Source organism: Plutella xylostella, chromosome 25 (assembly GCF_932276165.1).
Source record: "Plutella xylostella chromosome 25, ilPluXylo3.1, whole genome shotgun sequence".
NCBI classification, from domain to species: domain Eukaryota; kingdom Metazoa; phylum Arthropoda; class Insecta; order Lepidoptera; family Plutellidae; genus Plutella; species Plutella xylostella.
This window is the reverse complement of record NC_064005.1, coordinates 6,942,804-6,963,500: the sequence shown is the minus strand read 5'-3', so window position 1 is coordinate 6,963,500 and position 20,697 is coordinate 6,942,804. Positions and strand designations below refer to the sequence as shown.

Genomic DNA, 20,697 nt, shown 5'->3' with positions numbered 1-20,697 from the left:
CGATCACATGATCGGTCGACAGATCGAAGCGGGTCAAGCACAACAGGTGAATTGCGGGGCGCATCAACTAAAAAATAAAATATCGAAATGAGAAAAAATAATAAAAATCAGCAAATATAGTAAATTGAAAAAAGAATAGTCGGTCTTTGTCTGGCGCGGGGGCGCGGGTGTGTGCGTCCCTGTCGCGGCGCGCACGTGGCGGCGGCGGCGGGGGGGCGGGGGCGCGCGGGGCAGGCCGCACACATCCCGTCGCGGCCCGCGAGCCGACTGGCTGCGTTGCCCGTAACCTCCGAATGACCTCATTTTTTTTTCTTCAATGTAAATATTCGGCTCGTATTGCCGCATAGTCTATAAGTGGTACTAAGTTCCTTAACCGCGTTATTTTTTGTTTTAAAAATTGTGTTTCGTAGTGGACTTTTGCTGATAAATTGATTTTTGTGTGGACTTTGGATTTTACAGAAAATAGTTTAAGTGACACGAACTGTTGGTAAAAATTAGATTCGTCTTAAAATATTTTTAATAATTGTAGGTTTAAAATTATCGTAAGGACTGCCAATTGTTATTTTTGTGGTGCTTGAAAATTCGGAGGAGCAACGTTTGTAAATTTCACCATCAGTGTGCCGGGAAGAACTTGGATTTTTCGGCTGTTGCAGGTACCCAGTGTCATTTGAGTGGAGTTTTAGTTAGTAAATTGTGTATTTTAAGTTCGCTATTTTTATTTTTGTAAGCTTTGAAAATATTCTCAATAACACCAAATAAAAATCATTTCTATCCAATCTCTACAGTAATAAAATTCTGTCTTGCCAAAAACACCATCAATGCTAAAGTCAAAATGTGCTATGCAGTTAAAAATTATACAAATAAAAAAAACAATTTCGAATCGAAAGATTGATGTTTTTAAAAACAGCGAGTTCGTTGACCCTTTGTCGCAGCAGCTGGACCGCTGCGATGAAAGAATTATTTTAAATCAGCCCGCGGGCCGCTGTCCGACACTCAGCCAGTAGCCGTGCAGGGCTAACAAAATATTATGTATGACAAGAAAATTTGCAGCCATATAGGACACGTAATTTTATAGTCTAATGACTTTTAAATTAATACCTATCTATATTCTTTTTCTTAAAAACTAACTAAAATAAAAAAAATCTAATATTTTTTTTATAAAATTTATATCAGTTTTAACCTTTCTGTGCCGACAATATACAAGAATATATAATGAAGCTAAGTTTTTTGTAACAGGCTGTGCTATTCAGCTTGTGATTTCTATTAAAATGCTATTGTTAAGCTCTAATTCATGCCTTCTGAAAATGATGTTGTCATAAAAATACAATTTATAAGAGTAGTGTAGTTATGGTTTTAATAAATAAATAAATTAAACAATATATGAAGTAGGTAACTCCAGTAGATAATATATGCAAATAAGTACTTAAGTATTTTTGTGAATACATCAACGAAGTTGGTTGACCTGAAGATGATTATCATTGTCCGACCAATTTCGAGAGTCTTAGACTCGACTCCTGTAAATTTGAATTAGCATGTTGGTACTCTTGGTAGGTATTCCTCCTCGATTTTTTTTATATTAATTTTAAAGTATACAAAAAAAAAATGGATACAAAAAAAACACATTAGGTATGCATATTTTATTGTATATTTAGATTTTATTCCATTCAATTATTTCAAAGATGTTATTTTCATAAAAGTTACTCTCTCTCAAAATAAAAATCTGCTTGGTAATTCAGTAAAATAATCGTCGTACGCTTATCAATCACTGAGTCTCGCCAATGTCACTGTCAAAATGTGCCAGACTGACATTGATACCATGAGCCAATTATACATATATTTCCAAAATCATCACCTTCAGATAGTAAGAAGTGTAAAATTAAATATAAACTTATTAATAATATTGACGCTTAAAACGTTAAAAGCTTAAATGTTTAAATTAACTTCACAAATAACAATTCGAATTACATTTTATAAAAAGTTCACCGCGAGCCGCGAACAAACAGGTTTAACATAAAATAATAAAAAAAAAGCTCGACGTGCGAGGCTTCTCACTGATTATTGCTGATGTCGATTACGGGGATTTTTTGCTGAATGATTGAATTTTATTTACAATTAACCGGCGACCGGCTGGGCGAGAGTGAGAGTGACGATTAAATGCCATTTAAAAATAAAACACTCCGTAGTCATAACATTGGGGCATCGATAATTTATACATGCACTTATTTATATGATATGACCCAGACATACAAGTGCGTACCCGATAAATTTGATTTGACAGTAAGTATACAGTTAGGTACGTAATATATTACATCACACGATATGAACAAATCATCTCCTTCTATCAGTATTACAGGGGAATTAAGATATCATGTTATTAAAAAACTATCTTGCAAGATTTATTATGTTATTTGGAAATATTAAAATGATTTACATTGTAAATATGTAGAAACGACAAAAAAAAACGCACAAAAAAACAGCCAATCCAAGCTTTTTTCTTAAGAATAAGAAACCGCCCAAAAGAAAGAGCCATAGAGGGGCGGGCGGCCGCCTAATTTGTCTTAGGCGGAAAAATCGCGCGGGGATTACAAGTGGCTCGTAACGAAGTTGGTTCGGGGGTGGGGGGGGTGTGGGGGCGCGGGCGGCGGGGGTAGGGGGCGCGGCGGCCCGCGGCGTCGTCTCAGTCGTCCGTCTGGAGTCGCGGCGGCCGGCCGGGCCGCGCGGCGCAAATCACGTTCCTCGTGCTCTTGTGATTATAAATTTAAATTAAAAAACAAAATTTTAAATTAATATCTAAACACCGCGTCTAATCGAAATATTTTTAGACTAAACCCCCTTGATCCTCACTTTTTGATCTTAACTGTTGATGGTGAACAAAAAGTTTTTTGCAAAATTTTTAATATTTATGTCGGTTACATTTGTGGAGAAATTTGGAAATTTGAAACGATTGATCGTTATTGAGAATATTTTTATTTTAAAGTATTTTTTTGGACGGACGTGACAGTGAGCGAACACATATAACGTTAGAGTTAAAAACATTTAGAGTTATTGTAAGGACTAACTATTTCATTGTAATGGACGTTAATTATTTACTGCCATAAGTTTTAATTGTAATGTTAATAGGACATTTGGCTTTAGTGTAAAAACTGGACTGTTTTATCAGCGAGAAGAGTTTTCTTGGACCAAGGTGCTTTTTCAATTACAATTACTTACTGTTTAATATTGATGCTCATTTTAAAAATGTTTTTTTTTGTTTTTAATTTATACCTACGTTTTGTATGTTAATTTTTTTCTGTTATTTTCAGTAGTTAAGTTGAATTTAACTCAGATATATCTAATCGGAATACTTATTATTTATTAATGGCGATACGCTCTTCAACATTACCACAAAGCGCTAAATCATATTTTAATTCACTGGTAATTTTGTGGTTTATATCAGTTTCTTAAGATACATATCCGAATATATATCTGATTTAATTTCTTGTAGTTAGTTTTTTATATTTTTTATTTGCTAGTTATTATACAGTAAAAAGATTTTTTGGTTATTAAATAAATATATTTTGTTCTTTTGTGTTTTTTTATGATTTTTTATTCTAGTTGCTGCCGTTTTTATGTAGGTATTAGTTAGCATAGCTTCTCAATTTTATTTAATAAAAGAAGGCTTTAATAAAACCTTAGAAAATCATATAGAATAGCCACCATTCACCTATCGCCGATTAGATAAAAAAAGCTCTAGAGAATAATGTTTAAGATACCCTGAGTTCCTGCCTGCAGCTTCTAGTTCTAATATTCCTTTATGCATTCCACAACTATTCTTTCTTTGAGTCTTCTTAGTCTAGAAGTTCATATAATTTTTGCCACAAACAGAAATTTACAGCATTTTTTATATTAACTCCCAGTAGACTTGTAGGTTTGAGGCAGTAGGTTATGATAAGAATAGATAAAATCAACTAGAAGATTCTGTAGAGCAGTTTTTGGAAAAACACTTTTAAATCGAAGTTATGCTTTTTCCTATTGGCGGCGCTAATTAGCCCTACTAACACGTTTTACGTTTAATTTTATTTCTTTAGGATAAGAGGAATAAGGATAAAAAAATTAAGGGAATCATTTTTTTACAGAAACGAATGTTTCAAGGAAATTTAATTAATGCTCTAGCATAATTCACCCTATTTATTTATTTACGATAAAAATTTAAGTAGGTACTTAATAGAAAATGTTTTTTTTGTGGGACACAAAATATATATTAAAAAAAAAAACACGCACTCACGCCTTGTACTAATGTACTCCCTTGCGGGGTAGGCAGAGGTGCATTGCTGCACCCACTTTTCGCCAGAGTGTTATGATAGTCCCAATGTAATAGGGGGCGGGCCTATTGCCATTTTACGGGCACATCCAAGACCCGAGAACAAATATATGTGTTTAAACAAATATCTGCCCCGGCCGGGAATCGAACCCGGGACCATCGGCTCAGTAGTCAGGTCACTAACCACTACGCCATTCGGTCGTCATATACCTATCGATAGTACCCATCAAAAGGTGAAAATTTACTACATATTTTTGGTATGCTATCTCCAATGTACGTTTTTTTGAGGCTTATTTCTATCACTCAGTTTTGTCCTAAAACAATTAGACTTAGTAGAATTCAATCCCGCATTCATAGTTTTTAAAATTAACTTCTAGACACTGGATAGGTACGCAAAAATTAACATGACAACCTATAAGTTTTGAGAAAAACGCTTTTAACAAGTATTTGGTTCTAGTATATTTTGCTTTCTGCCGTAGGTATAAGTTAAAGCTATATCTTTTCTTTTTCTTGACTATACCCGTCTTGGAAAGAGTTAGGTATCATTCCCTAGTGCACAGAACAGTTTCATATTAAGAGTCACAGGTAAAATATAATGTAATAGTTAAGTAAATATATTTCATTTTCAATCATTTCAGTTACCGTTTAACCTCTTTATTCATAAAAAAGTTACTGGACGCTTTAACTATTGAACTGTTCTGTCACTCTCTGACAGAGAACAATTTGTTCTTTGGCAGAAAGGGACAAAACAGTTCAATAGCTAAAGCGTGCACTAACTTTTTTTTATGAATAAGGGGGTTAAAATGTATATGTTATTACATATATTATACCCTATAGTCCTAAAATGAATTATTATTATTTATTAATGAAATAATTTGGACTGTAGATAAATATATCATTGTAGTTAATGCATGAATAATCTTTCGTTGTTTATATACAAACGCTTTATTGCACCATACACAGGCGAACATAATATATAGGTATATATCAGTTATAAATCAAAAACACATTATAACGTGCTCAAAAGCAGCTTATTTTAAAAAGCAATTAATTTTCATTTATTCTTATCTGCTTATAATAATAAGCACTAAGCAGCAGATTTTAGTATTTAAATAAGTAGTTAGGTAACCCTAGCTTAGCGATTACGATTTTAGCTCCACTAGCGGTGAGTAGCGAGACTAAATAAATCATACAATGTTCGAGGTTGCCGTTGCCGTTGTTCGATTAATCGAAGAGTTTACATGTACCTTAATTTCGTTCAACCACCTTCCGTAAGATGGCGTTAGTAACATAATATAACCTTATCTTATGCAGGCTATATATCGGCATCTAACTCACAACACATCACAAGACATGGTATACCAATATTAGTCTATGGTAACAGTTAAAAGGTAGGCAAATTATTAGGTACGACAGTTATTGGCATCTTATTTATAAATAAAACTTTTAGAGGAATAGTACTTCTTACATCCATAGAGTAGCTTTGTATATTGCTTATATCTAATATTATAATAACCAATCAAGACAGAAAGACAGATAGTGTTTAATTGCATTAACTAAATTATTTTAATTAAATTAAAACATCATACAGCGCACTCTGACGAAGAATACTGAAACTTTCTAATCTTGACCGTCCTTACCCGGGGTGGCCCCCTTTAATCATCACAACACAACCCTCATATTATGACATAGCATTTTGAAATGGTTCCACTGCTCCCGTCTAGAGGGCGCTGTTTAAAAGCTCACGCGCAGGTTTCGTAGTTAGTTTACTATGGTTTTGACAGATGTCGCTAGTTACAAGTTACTGCCAATCCTCTCGTATGAATAAATATAGATAATCATGGTAGTATTAATTAATTTATCAGTAACGTATTTTATCTATATTCAAACTCAAATACATCCGTACAGCACGTCTGATGTAGAAAGATAAAGGGTTCCTTAACAAACCGAATGTAGAATGTATTATAACGAAACTGCCTCAAAGAAAACGCACCAATACCAACAAGCCTCACCATACCCACCTACAACTTTAAAACGAATTGACAAATGCTAGAAGTTAGTTCTACGCACGCCTAAATCAAACATGAAGTGAAACGCCCATCACATAAGATATGCATCTATATTCGCCGATAGCCGTTGGGCGTGGGCGACTTGGTAAAGTCTTTAAGATGATGGGCGGGGCTGCGCAAGATGGGGGCGGGGCCGTAAGACGCAAGAGGGCGGGGCCAAGACGCGTAGGAAACTTCTTAGAAGGAAACCTGCATAGTTGTTATGTAACTTCACTGTTCTGCTATTTGGATTCCCCTTTCGATTCAAACAACTGTAGATAATGTTTAATGGCACAATGTTATTAGGAAATTGTATGTAGCTATGTAGGCAATGGCACGAAAACAGTTACATAATAACAAGGTTTCTGACTTCTGATTGTATATATTTTTTTCTTCTGCCAATGATAAAGATCACGTTATTAGGTACAAGTATTAGCTATATTAGGTAGCAATGAGGGGGGTTAAGGTTTCTTTGCCCGAGTAGTTCTTTGTACAAAATACATTATTATTTATTATTAAGAACTGTTATTCTTTTTCAGACGACCCACAACACCAGACCGTCTGCTTCGAGCACTTTTCTTTCTTTAGCAAGTAAGTGAAATATTATACTTACATATATTTATAACAAATACCTTCTAATTTACTGCTGTACTGAGTCCATTTAATTAAACCTAAAAGCCATTAAACTTAAGAGTGCAATTTTGCAAAGATCCTTAGTTAGAATCCATTTCCGTTTTCATGACTTTATTGACGAACTAAACGTTGGTTGCATAATTTGATTATTTTTCAAAAACTGTAAGTAATACCTATTTAAACTTACGATAATAGTCTGATTCGCTGTTAGATGTACCTATTATACTTCAATATTGCAGACGGCGTCATTAAGCTAGCCTTTTCCGTTTAGGAGCTTAATTTGGTGCTAATGTTACCGGAACTTTTTCATTGCTCGAAAGTGTATCTATAAGTAAACTGTAAAAGTTCCGTCAAGTTATAAACAACTAAGGCAAGCACACGCGTGTATCGTGGCTACTTCCGGTGATAGGCGCTTCCGGCGATAGCGCTGACCTCTACTTGGAGACTCGCCTATGAAGGACCAAGATCGTTGTGGCGTTCGCTGGAAATCAATAAAACAACTGAATAGTTGAGTTTAGAATTTTAGGTTCAGATGATTGAATGATTCATTAGGATCGGTTGGTGCTTAGCTCCAAAAAATCCTAACTAATATTAGTAAGTACCTAACTGTGTCTGTTTGCGTCTGTCTATTACTCTTTCACGCGAAAACTACTGAACGGATTTGAATGAAATTTGGTATACATATGGTCTAGACCCTGAGAAAGAACATAGGCTACTTTTTATCCCGGAATCCCCACGGGAAAACTTTTTAGGCGAAGCGAAGCTCGCGGGAACAGCTAGTACTGAATAAATAATTATGTGTCTTATTTTTTTGGAAATATGTATATATTTTATTGAATACCTAAGTAAATAAAGATAACTTCATTTTTTGATTCACGAAATATACTTATTTAATATAAGTACCTAGGTGCTCGGCGCTTGTCTCCAGGTTTTGATACCTATTAGGTATAAACCGCTTAATAAACAGATATCCAAAGAGTCTATAAATACTAAAAAACGTGGACGCAAACACCTTCTGCTTAAGTTCTTAATCTCGGTGCATCTCACTTGAAATCTACAACTCGCATTCATTTTTATCCCTAACCCCTTTACATTAAAGTCTTTTCTTCCGTGGCGGGGAAAACTGGAAACTTTGTCGCTATGAAGGCTTTAGTCTCTTTCAGTTTTCAGTCCAGGTTCCTCTTTGAGGCTTAATGGAGAGGAAGTTGTGCCAAATGTGCCTCTTTGGGATCGCTGCTTAAGTTTCTGTCTTATGATGTTAGCTGGTTCGGCTTTAATAGAGCACGGCTTTTAAAATCCTTTGGAGTCACGGTTAAGGTAGGTATTTGTTTTTGAAAGTCGGAAGGAAAAGATTTTCTCTTAATTTCTAACGCTACAAGCGCTGGAATTCATAGGTAAAGGTATCATAGGTAGGCTATACTGTATTACCATAAAAATACTTGTATAAATTTATACAAAACGGTTTTGACACATTTTGGCATTGTCTTGGCAGCGTTTTACACGAGTCTTATTTTTTATTCCCACACATTAGATATGTAATTTATGCACCTAGCACAGTTGTAGGTACCCACTATGTGTACATTCGAATAACGTTGCTGAATTCATAAAAGTCATCTTTTTAAACGCTCCTGGGTAAGGTTGAATAGGCGCGATCCTGGAGATCACAAAAAGAAAAATAAAGAAAAAATAAGTCGAAAGAGAATTTTGCTTTTATGTAGTGGGATCCGTGGCTTAGTTTCTAGGTACTTATTTATTTATTTTAAAAATATTTGTGTACGGAATTATATTTCTGCCTATTTACCAACTTTATCAAAGATAGAGAGAAAAAAATAAGGAATTCCTAAGAATACGATGAGATACCTTAACTATACCTACCTATACCTACTCCCTAAAGAAAAGTTTAGGTAGTACCTATTATCTTTCTATCAATGTTTTTGGCATCTTCTGTAAAATGATCATATAGTCATGATAGGACATCTAGTGGGTAAGTATACTTAGAAATAATAATAACGCTTATTTTTTACTAAAAACTTAAGAAACACCTAGTTACATAATAAAAATATGGTCTAAAATTAACAAAAGTCACCAGTTGACAATAATAACGGTGTTTTCATAAGGCTCCTGAAGAAATGGAAACCCAGAGCTTGAGGACTCCTAAAAGCAAACGCATCACGTGATCACGTTCCATTGTACGTAGACACTTTAGAGGTATAGAGGTGCATCTCATTAAGAGTAGTAACGTATGGAATTAAGAACGGGGCGCGATGGAGCGGGATCTTGGGATCATTACGCGATGCGAGGGCGGTGTCATGGCGCCTTTACAACTTTTGAATTTGGAATATGTGTTTCTAAAATGTTTTTTTTTTTATTCGAGGAAGCCAGAGTTTGCGTTCTATGCAGCCAGCAGCCAGCAGTGTTGTAGCAAAAGCTCTTTAACGCCATTTTTTTTCTACTCTATACTTATTGAATGCGCTTTAATGAAATTTAATACGCAAGAAAATACCAAGATATGAATTTGCTCCGAATTTAAGTAGGGTAGCAAAATCCTTATCTTAAATAATGAACAAAGGGTTCTTACTAACAAAACTTTGCAAAAACGTCGCTGAAACGCGAAACATTCGGGAAAATTCTTTGGGAAAACTTACGGTAATTATATTCAGGCGCTAATATACGTGACGAGACGCAGTTTCAACACGTTTCGCGCTAAGCGTTGTAAGTGAGCGTGAATCGTCGACACCTCCATTCAATTTGCGCGTTGTCGCAAGTGTGAACCCCCCTTACAGCGGAGAATGTAAACTTGCCTTTATTAAAAAGTGTGGCGTCACGCGCGCGGAAAATTCTTGGCAAGTTCTTGCGCTTAGTAGGAATTATAATTACTAGCTTGTGGTGTGTCCTGAAATACTTTCAAACTTATAACATTATGAATAGATTCAATTTTCTTTTGTTAGTTACATATTATGTTAAAGGTAGTACTTATTCCAATATGAGCCGCTCTATATTTCTACCTAAATGATATCACTATTTAGGTTTATTGATTGATTGACTGCATAATATGGAAAAACTGATTTAGTCATTATTTTTGTGTAGGACCTATTCTTATTACCTTTCCTAAGTACTTGCCTACCTTGTCACTGTTACTATCACTATTATCGAAATTAATGTACTTATAGGAAAGTATGTTTTTATTTACGTTATTCGTGACTCAATCATGTTATTCACGTCAAATAGTTACAGAGAACTGCTCCCCCCTTAGACTTCACTTCCGCCGGAAAAATCCATCCGCTTTTCAACTTAGGAAACGAGTAATTGTATCTGAATATGTAGTACTTATCTTTACACACCTCAAATGCCGTGTTTGTGCTGTGGTTTTAATATAAAATGGACCTTAATGGATTCTATTAAGATTCAATTGTTTACTGAGAAGTGAATTGCTTAGTTTGCGCAAGCATAAGCCATGACGACCTCCTATTGGTCAGTCGGTTTCGCTTCCGTTTTCTAAATTTAAAATTATGCTGTTATACAAAGGTGGGCCGGCACCTGTATGTGGATTGTGGAAGCATGTGAATATATTTTAAATATTTTTAGTGATTGGGCGCGATCATTTTAATTTAGGTTTGTGTAAGTACTTTTAACATAGAAACCATTATATTACTTAAAATTTAAACTTAGTTAAGTAATAATATTAAAATACAAAACTGTAAATCAAAATAAGTCTTATAAATGGCAATAACAATAATAATGGCATTAACCTCTGTAATCTTGTAGGGTGACAATGCTTCTTGCATTCCGCGAGGGTGCCTCGCCAGGTGCGTCTCTCGCGGACAGATGGCGCTAGTGTGCTACCTCATAAGTACCAGTTTGATACGGTGCGTGTGGCGTTGTCAAAAGAAATTGAATAATGTAGTTACTTAGAGGGCAGCAATAGTGGCTAGCTTTGGTAAAGCAGCATTGTTGCCGTGATATTTAAATGCATCTCAAAATAACTTGTCTTATGCTAATATGTGCATAGTTTTTTTTTATACATAAAAAATATGCTCTTTAAAATATAAATTACCTACTCACAATATTTAGAGTTATCTCTTATGAATATAATTATTAGTAGGATAATTTAGTAGGAACTTCTAGCAACAACTAAAATTAACTAGGTACATTGATATTGACATGAATTCCATATTCCACCTTCAAAGGGTTCAAAGTACTTTTCTTAATAAAAAAATACTTACTTTACACATCAACTATTCAAATCACATCAATAGGTAAAAAAATATATTTATAAATATTAAATTCTATAATATAAAAAAGGCAAGATTCCTTCTAGAGTACCTAAGGTGGACCAGAGTACTTACTCAATAACTAATACGAATCCTTTGCATTCGATAAATGTAACGCAGAACCCTGAAATCAAATAATCGGCAGACGCTTCGTCCGCAGAGGTCGCCACGCGTCCCGCCAGGTGTCGGCGACTTGGCCCCCCTACCCTACTGTCATCTCTCACAATATAATAATACTTATTATTAAAACCTCCTTATTATTTCTTGTTTTAATTGTGTCCCGACTTGCCTTTTACTCCTTTTGTTCGCGTTTAATGGCGTTTATTGTTTTCTTTTGTGTAATGCAAGCGCGTGCCGGCTGCGTCTGCAAGATTCAACTCCTTTTTTTAAATGTTCGGCTTTGCTACAGATTTTTGTACTTGTCGGAATTTTGGTGATCTAATTTTGATATTGATGGACACTACTCTCATTCCCCTGACTTTGCTGCGAGTCGAGTAAGTTATAAGATGACAAAATTGCCGAAAAGAACCTCCCACTTTTGAATAACGCCCAAAACTAATTAGCAAACTTAGAATCGACACGTCTTTGATCTCTCACATGGGTGGGTAAGTTACGGAATCAATTTGTAAGTTTGCTCGAAACATGCGAGTCCTGTGTCTTGTCAGTGCAACTTGCGAGTTCGTTAATTGCATTCTGCGGTGTCGGTGGAATGTTTACTAATTTAACTCCGCGTTAATGTCAGCGAGCGTCTTTGGGAAAACTGCCTAGTAATAAAACTTCAAGATGCGTTGTTTTCTTTGAAGAATAGTTTTTGGTTACAATTAAGTAATTAAGTACCTAATTTAGATAGGTGTATTATTAGGTATATTTGCTGCTAGAACGAACGAACTTACTGAAGATGAAATAGCGAGGTAAAGCATACATTTGAAATGTAAAATCCATACATAATATCACACCTATCTTTTGAAATGTATCTTCCAAATAACATCATATGTAAGTAGGTCTGCAGGTATGTACCTACTTATCATAATATTTATGAAGATTAAAGAACCATCTTTGATTACTGACACGGAAACAATATGGGCGTAATTTTTTTCACGAAAACTCTCAGTAAATAGTCGAAGTGAATCACATTTTGTTTGAATAATATGACGATCTCGACAGATGTCCGGTGTGGGGTTTCTAGACGTATGGAGCTGCGTCACTGTGTTTGTAGGTACAGATTCTATTACTCAGTACACTTTATCTTTACCAAGAGAAGGGTTAATGTCTTTTTAATTATTACTGTGATTTGATTTATGGGTTTCAGTTCTATCGTAACATGCTATCATCATAATAATATACATATACCTATCTCAGTCATCACTTCATTCATTCAGAGGAAGACCGCCTAAGTGCCAATTTCTCCATTCTCGGTTAGAGTATAACCAGGGAGTAGTGGTTAACTTTTAACGCATCTGTCATGAATTTTATATGGAGATGACGTTTAATTTATAAATCAATCCCTGTCGGTTAGATAACCGACAATGGAGAAATTGGCACTAGGTAAATGTGACTGATTTTTTATGAAGTCATACAGTTCGGTCAAACAATTGATAAATTGATAATGTAATAGGTAATAATAATACTAAAAAAGTGCGATATTTACCTAGTAGCACACCCCCATACGTATTCAATGATAACGATGCACAATGTTATTGATTTAAAAAACCAAAACTATAAGAACTATCAACAAACATTTGGTAGGTTCATTGCCCTTACAAGTGCCAGATGTTCGAAACATTTTTGAACTGAAAATGTGTTAGTTTAGTAAAAAAATATATACTTATACAAGTATACCAGTTAATAAATAATTGGGTGTCAAACTTATCGTGTACTAATGTTAAATTACATCTTATTAAGTACCTTCTTAATTCAATTGCTGAAATTTTATGATAAAATTCATATACTTACATATATTCTTATATTTTAAATTGGGACAGAACCATAAAAGTAATATGATAATTTAAATATTTATGTAGCTTTGTGTAAACCATAAATAACCCACATAAGTATCACACGTAGCTACCTACTACACTTCAAAAACATGTGTCGAAAACGAACAATACAGTTTCACAACTGGCGGTGTAAAGATGCTTCTCATTCGCAAATGTCGGCAAGGTGTGCGCGGGCGCACGCGCTGTTCCAATTTTGAATTTAGATTCGATTCATAAACCGAAACGAATGTTTGCTCAAACATTTGGCAAAAAAAGTGCTCCCAAAACCACAAGGTGTGGTTTGGTTATCTCTTTTTCGCGAGCTTCCGAATAGATTAGTTTTTTTGCATGAATGTACAATATATTATGTTTGCTAACTTGCTAATTGAATAAAAAGAAGTTAGGTATATTAGTGATCAATTAAATATCTATAAAAATATACTTATAAGTACGTTATACCTTAAATTATTTTCGAAACTCAACCTACCCAACTCTACTAAACGACAAAAACTTAACCCACTTTCGGCATTTCAAAACTAATTAAAAATACCAATAACAAAACCACACCAATCAAATCACTTCAACCCTTCAATGCCTTTCCAACTTCCTTTTAAACCACAAGACACACATGTCGCCCTCCCCCGAAGCCGTTTTAGTGTTACACGGATAAATCGGTGATTTCGGGGTTAACCCTGTTTTTATCGTCGGTAAACTGTGTTTACTTGCGTCAACAAGCAACGTCTTGGAGGGTCTTGTGAGGAGGGAGGCTAGGGTTGTCAGAAGTCATTGATTAAATTCATTAATTAAATAGATACATCATCATAATTCGGTGTGATCTGGGTATTATTGATAGTTATATTATACGCATTAACTACATAAAAATATTCGTAGACTGCAGAATTCATAAATAAAGTTAAAACATTAAGTACTTTTGACGGCGCTCCAAAAACACAAACCTAAATAATAAAGTCCAGAAGCATGAAACCACAGATAGATCACAATCACAATAGGGAAAGATGCAAAAAATACTCATTTTTTTACGTGGTTGTTGGCAGCCCTACCCACTACATAGCCTTATAACGATTATCTTGTTCCAAATTTCGTCTAAGATTTGAGTGTATTAGAGGGTTGGCTTTCTAAAGACCCTCTTGAGAAGTCTTAAGCACTTTCTCACCAGTTTTATTGGTTTTGTTTGTATTAAACTTACAAACTTGTAAATAGAGGTGTCTATAGGCTACCTATAGTTTTTTATTGTTAAAGGTCTATAAATTTTGGCAGACACTTGAAATAAAGCGGTAATGTAAGAAAGGTTCGATTTCACCATTGAAGCAGAAGGCTTATCCGAGAACAAGACATCTACTATTAACTTGAGATTAATAAGCATTAAGAAACGTCATAATTAAGACTCGTCTCGTATACATAAAATTATATTCGGATAAGCCGCATTCTTTAATGGCGAAATCGGACCTAAATAGTTTTACTATGTTGATATCATGGTAGACCTACCAACGTACAAACTAATTTAGATAACCACAAACTACTTCCGGTGAGAGTACCCAACTACCCACCCTCTCTCTGTAGGCCAACTTCCTCTTCTGCATCACGCTCGTCATTTTAAAATATGAATCAACAGAAACGGAAGATTATCATAAAGCTATTTGCACAATGGAGCGTCAAAACGGCGAGGAATAATACGAACAAAACCGTGTGTGTTGTGGGCGCAACTTTCGCGTAGGCATTTCCCGTCCGTCCCGGCTGATCGCGGACAAGAAAAAAAATATTCCTACATCTCTATATGGTCACTAATATTTTATGGATATGGTACGAAATGCGTGCCTCTTTCTGCGTATTTACAATAATATAGAATATATTATCTAGTAGTTACTGCAGTTTATTGAACGCAATAGTCATGGAGCATATAGGAATTTTATATGATTAAAATCAAGCATACTTTAAGAAGTAAGTAAATATTATACTAAAAGAAGAAAAAGTTAAAAAAAATCAGTACAAAAATGTGTTAAATACTTTCAAGAAGTAAATCTACTTCATACTCACGACCCATCACGTCCCCACTGCTGGGGCACGGGTCTCCTGGCTCCTGGATTAGGCCTGATCTACCACGCTGGCCTAGTAAAAAGAGCTAAAATCTATTTAGAATCCTGGCAGATCATCCCAAGCTCATGATCTGCCGAGACCGCCGGCATTTAGCAGACATTTTCCGCGCGAAGCCCGCTTTTAATATCCGAGAAGCGATCTTGGACGGAGACAATCCTCTTAATCAGCACACAAACATTGTGCGGAACGAGGCCACGCACACACGGCGTGATTAGCAGCTTTGTTCGCGACTGTACCATGTACCTACCCGCTGCACTTTTGTTACCGACTGTACTAACTTCGCTTGTGTGGAGAGGGTAAAATATTAGCTGCCGCGTATTGAGAAATTAACATATTTTTAGGAGACAAGGAGGTTTCTGATTGTGCGTGTCGAGAAATCTATAAGGTCTGGGTTAATGAAACCTCTTTTTTTCATCTTTACCGTTAATGTATAAATACCTACGTATAAAATCAGCATGATAAAAAGAACTTAAGTATAAAGTATTTCTATTTTTTTCTAACCATCAAATCAAGACTCTACAAAGACTAGACTCGCGTCGCAGCACAAAAAGAAATGCCAACACGATATTAAACTGGCCTAATCTAAAGCCGCGCTCACATCAAAACAAGCGAACATCATAACGGACCGTTTACCTACAGAGAAAAACAACACAAAAGATGATTACAGGGATCTTCCGCCACGCATCCTCACACTCGGCTCACATGCGACTGTCACAGAAAGACCATAGACAACTAATTAAAAATAAATCGCCTCACAGACAAAGAAGGCTGAACGCAACGCGACGTTTTCGTCGTTTTATTGCGCTGGGCAGGGAATTTTTTACACAGCAAGGATAAAAAACACAATAAAGAAACAATGTAAACAAGTTAGGGCGTACTTGAGTAGCTCATTACGACGCTGCAGCGAGTATTAGCTGGCTCGAGTCTGTAGCGGAGGTACAGTGCGGGTAATGAGGGAAATTCGCCCGACAAAGAGATGCATGGGCTCTTCAAACTAAAATTGCACAAAGTCGATGGTGGGCGTTCACCGCGCCACTTTTAAACCAGGACTAATCGAGGATAATCATAATATATGTGTGGACATATTTTACAGCCATCTTTAAATGTGTATTTTCCTTTATAATTTATATAATAATTAGGTAATTTTATAAATGTAAGCCTTCACTCGTTCTACAAATTCCCGAAGTTGTAATTGTGAAAAAACGGAGCGGGTGGAGACCCGCTAGGAGTAGTGATTTAGAAACAAAACATACTAAATTGAATGTCCATAACCCAAAACATCAGGACTAACTGAAGGAATTTGAATTTAGCATTACAACCGGATGGTAGTGGAGTTTCTGCGGCTCCGCTACCGCCGATAGAGCCACGTAGAGCGAGGAAGAGCCACGGGTCGGTAGAGCCATAAGCCGGATTCAAGCAGAGACGTTTGTGACGTCACAGCTTTAAACTGATTTCGTTGTTCTAGAAGAAACAGCGCTGGAGCTCCGTTTGTTTCGCCTCTTGTTTAGCTTTCGAGCGGGTTTAGCCAGTGTTTGCTGCTTACATATATTTCCAACTTGAATTTAATTAATTGCACTGCAAGAGTCTGTACTTTATCTTTGCGTTTATATTTAACGAAGGAATTGCAAATGAAGAAATCTTGCTAAAAACTTACGATTACGAACTTACTACAAGTAATTTCGCAGATGTTTTCATCCAATCATCTCGATAAAAAATATGATCTTTTTTCGCTATCCGGTTGCGTAACCAGATAATTGATTGTTTTTTAAAAGCACGTAGCGAGTGGAGTGGCACGCGGGATCGCTCCGTACGGTTCTTAATTAGCTTTGAATTGAACATTCCAGCTAGGAACAACGCGGCGGAGTCTAAAAAGCTATATTTTCCGATATTTTTGTTGTATGTCTGAAGTAGCAATTGGGAACACTTGATATTGACGAGATATCCGACTGTCCTTTTAATGAACGGGTTTTTGTAAACAATAACCGGAGGACTGGATTGGTGCGTTGGTCGCTGTCTGTTACCCAATGGCCCGGCTTAGATTCTCGGCTGGTACAGATATTTTTAATGTCCTTTAATATTTTTTACATGTTAGATATTTTAATAAGTGACGATAGTGTTTGTTTATTATTCCCTATACTTAGAAGTACATGAATTCCTGCAAAAGTTTATTCTTGTACCTAAGTCTTTCCACTCGGAACGTATTGGAACCGATACCTCCCTACATTTACAGCTATGGATAAGTATTGTTGTATACTTACTTCTTGTATACTTTTATAGAATAAAAGGATCCTAAATACCTATAAGTTACAAATGTCTACCTGCTTACGAGCAAATAATCACAATGCGTGATAGCAAGAACACGATAAAATCTAGGCACGTGGCACGTGAACATAGTAAATAAATACATTTAAAGAAAAATGTAACGTAAACCCGCAATAATAAGATTCAAGGGACCAACGCGCGTAGCATGGTAACAATCGGAAACAGGCGTTTAGCTTCGGCTGGCAACAGGAAACACAAGGAATGTATTAATTACCCTTACCCGTGTAAAAGCAAAGGTATTTTAATTAATAAGTAAGTATTTTTTTTTAAATACCGAAGTTTGATAATATTTTAACAATAAGATCTCAAATCATATCTTTTCCTCTTTATAATGTAGTTAAAAAGTCTCTATATGCGTAAAAAAAAAAAAAGTTTTTTCACAGCGAACAACTTAAAATTGTACTGCCAGAATTCCCAACAAACCACAAAGTACAGGAAGCGACAAGTACAAGTTGAATATTCTTTACAAACTCGCGACGCCGAACGTATAATTACGAGATCACGTGACACAACAGAGATATGTCAGATATGACACAAAAGAAAAAGGAAATACAGCAAGTGTATAACTTGTTCCTTCCTTCCGTTTCAGCTGAAATTACATACGCTATTGTCTCGTGAGGTTATTTGAAAGAAGACGTTGTTAAACTGGCGTTAAGGACTGATTATTGGTGAAACATAAATGTTTGTTTACACTCTCTTTGTTGCTAATTTGGAAGACATCAATGATAAATTATTTATGGTCTAATTAGCGTAACGTAAACTTAGATTAGGTTCTTTCAGAAACGCTACCAGCAATGTCTTCATAAATGACGAATTCAAACATAAATATTATAATTATCATAAATCTTGTCCCATATAAGGTACAAAGAAACTGCATCTGTTTTGATATTGTAAGATGCGCTATGCAAAAAATCTAAGAAAGCTTGGATCTACTTCAAAATTTGCACCTTTCTCGGGAGATCCAAGGGAAGAGTTCCTTTTGTGACAGACAGACGGACGAGCACACCTTGCACGATCTATTGAAATCATTGAAGCCCGTATGTCTAGTGCTACCAATACAAATATGCTGTCAAAAGTATAAATCATAAAGAAATCGCGTAAATGTAATATAGCAATTACTATCTTTAATTTATAACAAGAAAGCTTCTTCAAAACATTCTCCACCAATCAATCATGAATCATTAATATAATATAAAGAATCGTTAATTAACTGACTATTTCCAAAATCGATACAAAAGCACAAACAAACAGTGATCTAAAAAACAAACGCTGTGCACCGATAAATCCGATATGTTTGGGCAAAACAAAAGCGCAAAAAACAGCAGCGAAATCCATCAGTCATCCGCCGTGCGCAGGCGCATCTTTTCTGCAAAAAGGCGCACGAGTCACTGACAGATGCGCACTGCAGCTTCGTAAGCTGCAGCTTATACCTCTGAATGAGCAATTGTCAATATTATTGTCATAAATATGGAAGGTGTAATGTCATTTCTGTGATGCATCGGTTCATTTATTTCTCGCAAGAATTTAATACTCGAGCAATCCAACTAGAATGTGAAAACCGTTTTTTTTCATAAATTCAACCTTACTTTCGAATATAGAACGAAGACAAAAATAAAACGATTTTTCTCAAACATCGAACGGGCCACCAGCAAGTCGCCCAGATATCACTCCGATCGATATATCGAGCCAACATGGCGGTGTAATCCTGCAGACATGCGCCCACGACCCTTGCTGGATACTTACCCCTCAGTACTTGCCTTTGTGTGGAGCACCTTTGACCCTGCAGCTGCCGTCAGCCAAGATGGCCAGGGTAGGGGATCACGAGGCCCCGATCGATACTGCGGTTTATACCGGTATGGGCTTAAACAAATAAGGATATCGGCTTTTTGTCGCGCTGGTAATGCAATAATTGGGTTGTTTTGGTTTTATATGAGCTAGTTAGCTTTTGTGTTCTTGTAAGAATATTGTAGACAAACACTAGTTCAGCTATAGTGTTTATCACCGTGATTAGCCAGTCAAGCGACTATAGGTACCATGTAAATAGCTGTAGGGTAGGCTCTTTTCGTGTATAAAATTCAAACCACACCTACGTAGCTTACCATACCTTTAAGTTACTAACATATTATGAACTTATGGTTTTCTTGCGCCAAATACACCATTAATCGGCGATATCGCCCACGCCCACCCGTTTCGAAAGCGCATAACAATCATACATCATAACATTCATAACCCAATACCGAACATGTGCAGAGATATTATCTCTCTCACCACGTGGCATTTCTTAGCGATACGCGCGGCGATACCGACAACAATCGCGATAGCTATACGGATCATAACTTACATTTTATTATGTATTTCTGTTTCAGTTGTAAGACTGATTGGCAATGATGTGATGAATGATGATTGCAGATGTAAATTTCTAGGCTTGTTGTATAATTTTGAATATCTTATACATACCCCGTAATGTTCGTCTACCATCTGAAGTACTACATATGAATTGTCCGGTTTTATTCGCTATGAAAATACCAATATTTTAAAGGCTGTACATTTTCCTTTAATACCTACATTTATCCAAGCAATAGAATCCGATTTAATGCTCCCGATTTGATTCATATATATTGAAAGGTGGATAAGAGTCTTATATTCATACGGGACCCCCATATTTTTTGCTCCTTAAGGTGCGTAGTAAGGTGCGAGGCTAAAATCAGCTGTGCATCTTTGCTTTCATAGACGATCTTACCAATCTGTCAATCGAATAGGATCCTTATTCTATTTCAATAAAAATGGATTTCAAATATACATATTTGAAAGTTGTTGCTTTTGCCAACTTGTGCGCGAGAGTGCATCTTATCAGCATTTTGATTACTATTATTATAAATACATATTATTATATTAATTTTTATTCTTATTTAACTTTTAAATTTAACTTCGCTAAAAATAAGGTGATGAAAATTTATCGCCACTAAATACGACCTCGAGTGAGTAAATCCTCAAACAATGCGTCCAAAAAATAAAAATACATACAAGTAAGA

General features: G+C 35.7%; 1 long non-coding RNA gene across 3 annotated transcripts in view; it reads left to right on the top strand.

Annotated features, from left to right (window-relative positions):
- The first annotated feature begins 260 nt into the window (after window positions 1–260).
- Window positions 261–20,697, top strand: part of LOC105385603 — a 67,834-nt gene continuing 47,397 nt past the window's right edge. The window contains exons 1-2 of one of the 3 annotated variants that reach the window (XR_005253791.2): window positions 261–653; window positions 6,888–6,939. This is a non-coding gene — a long non-coding RNA (homeobox protein prospero). Of the gene's footprint in view, window positions 654–2,677; window positions 3,185–6,887; window positions 6,940–20,697 lie in introns of those variants that run through there. The other 2 variants (XR_005253790.2, XR_005253794.2) reach the window with 2 other exon arrangements.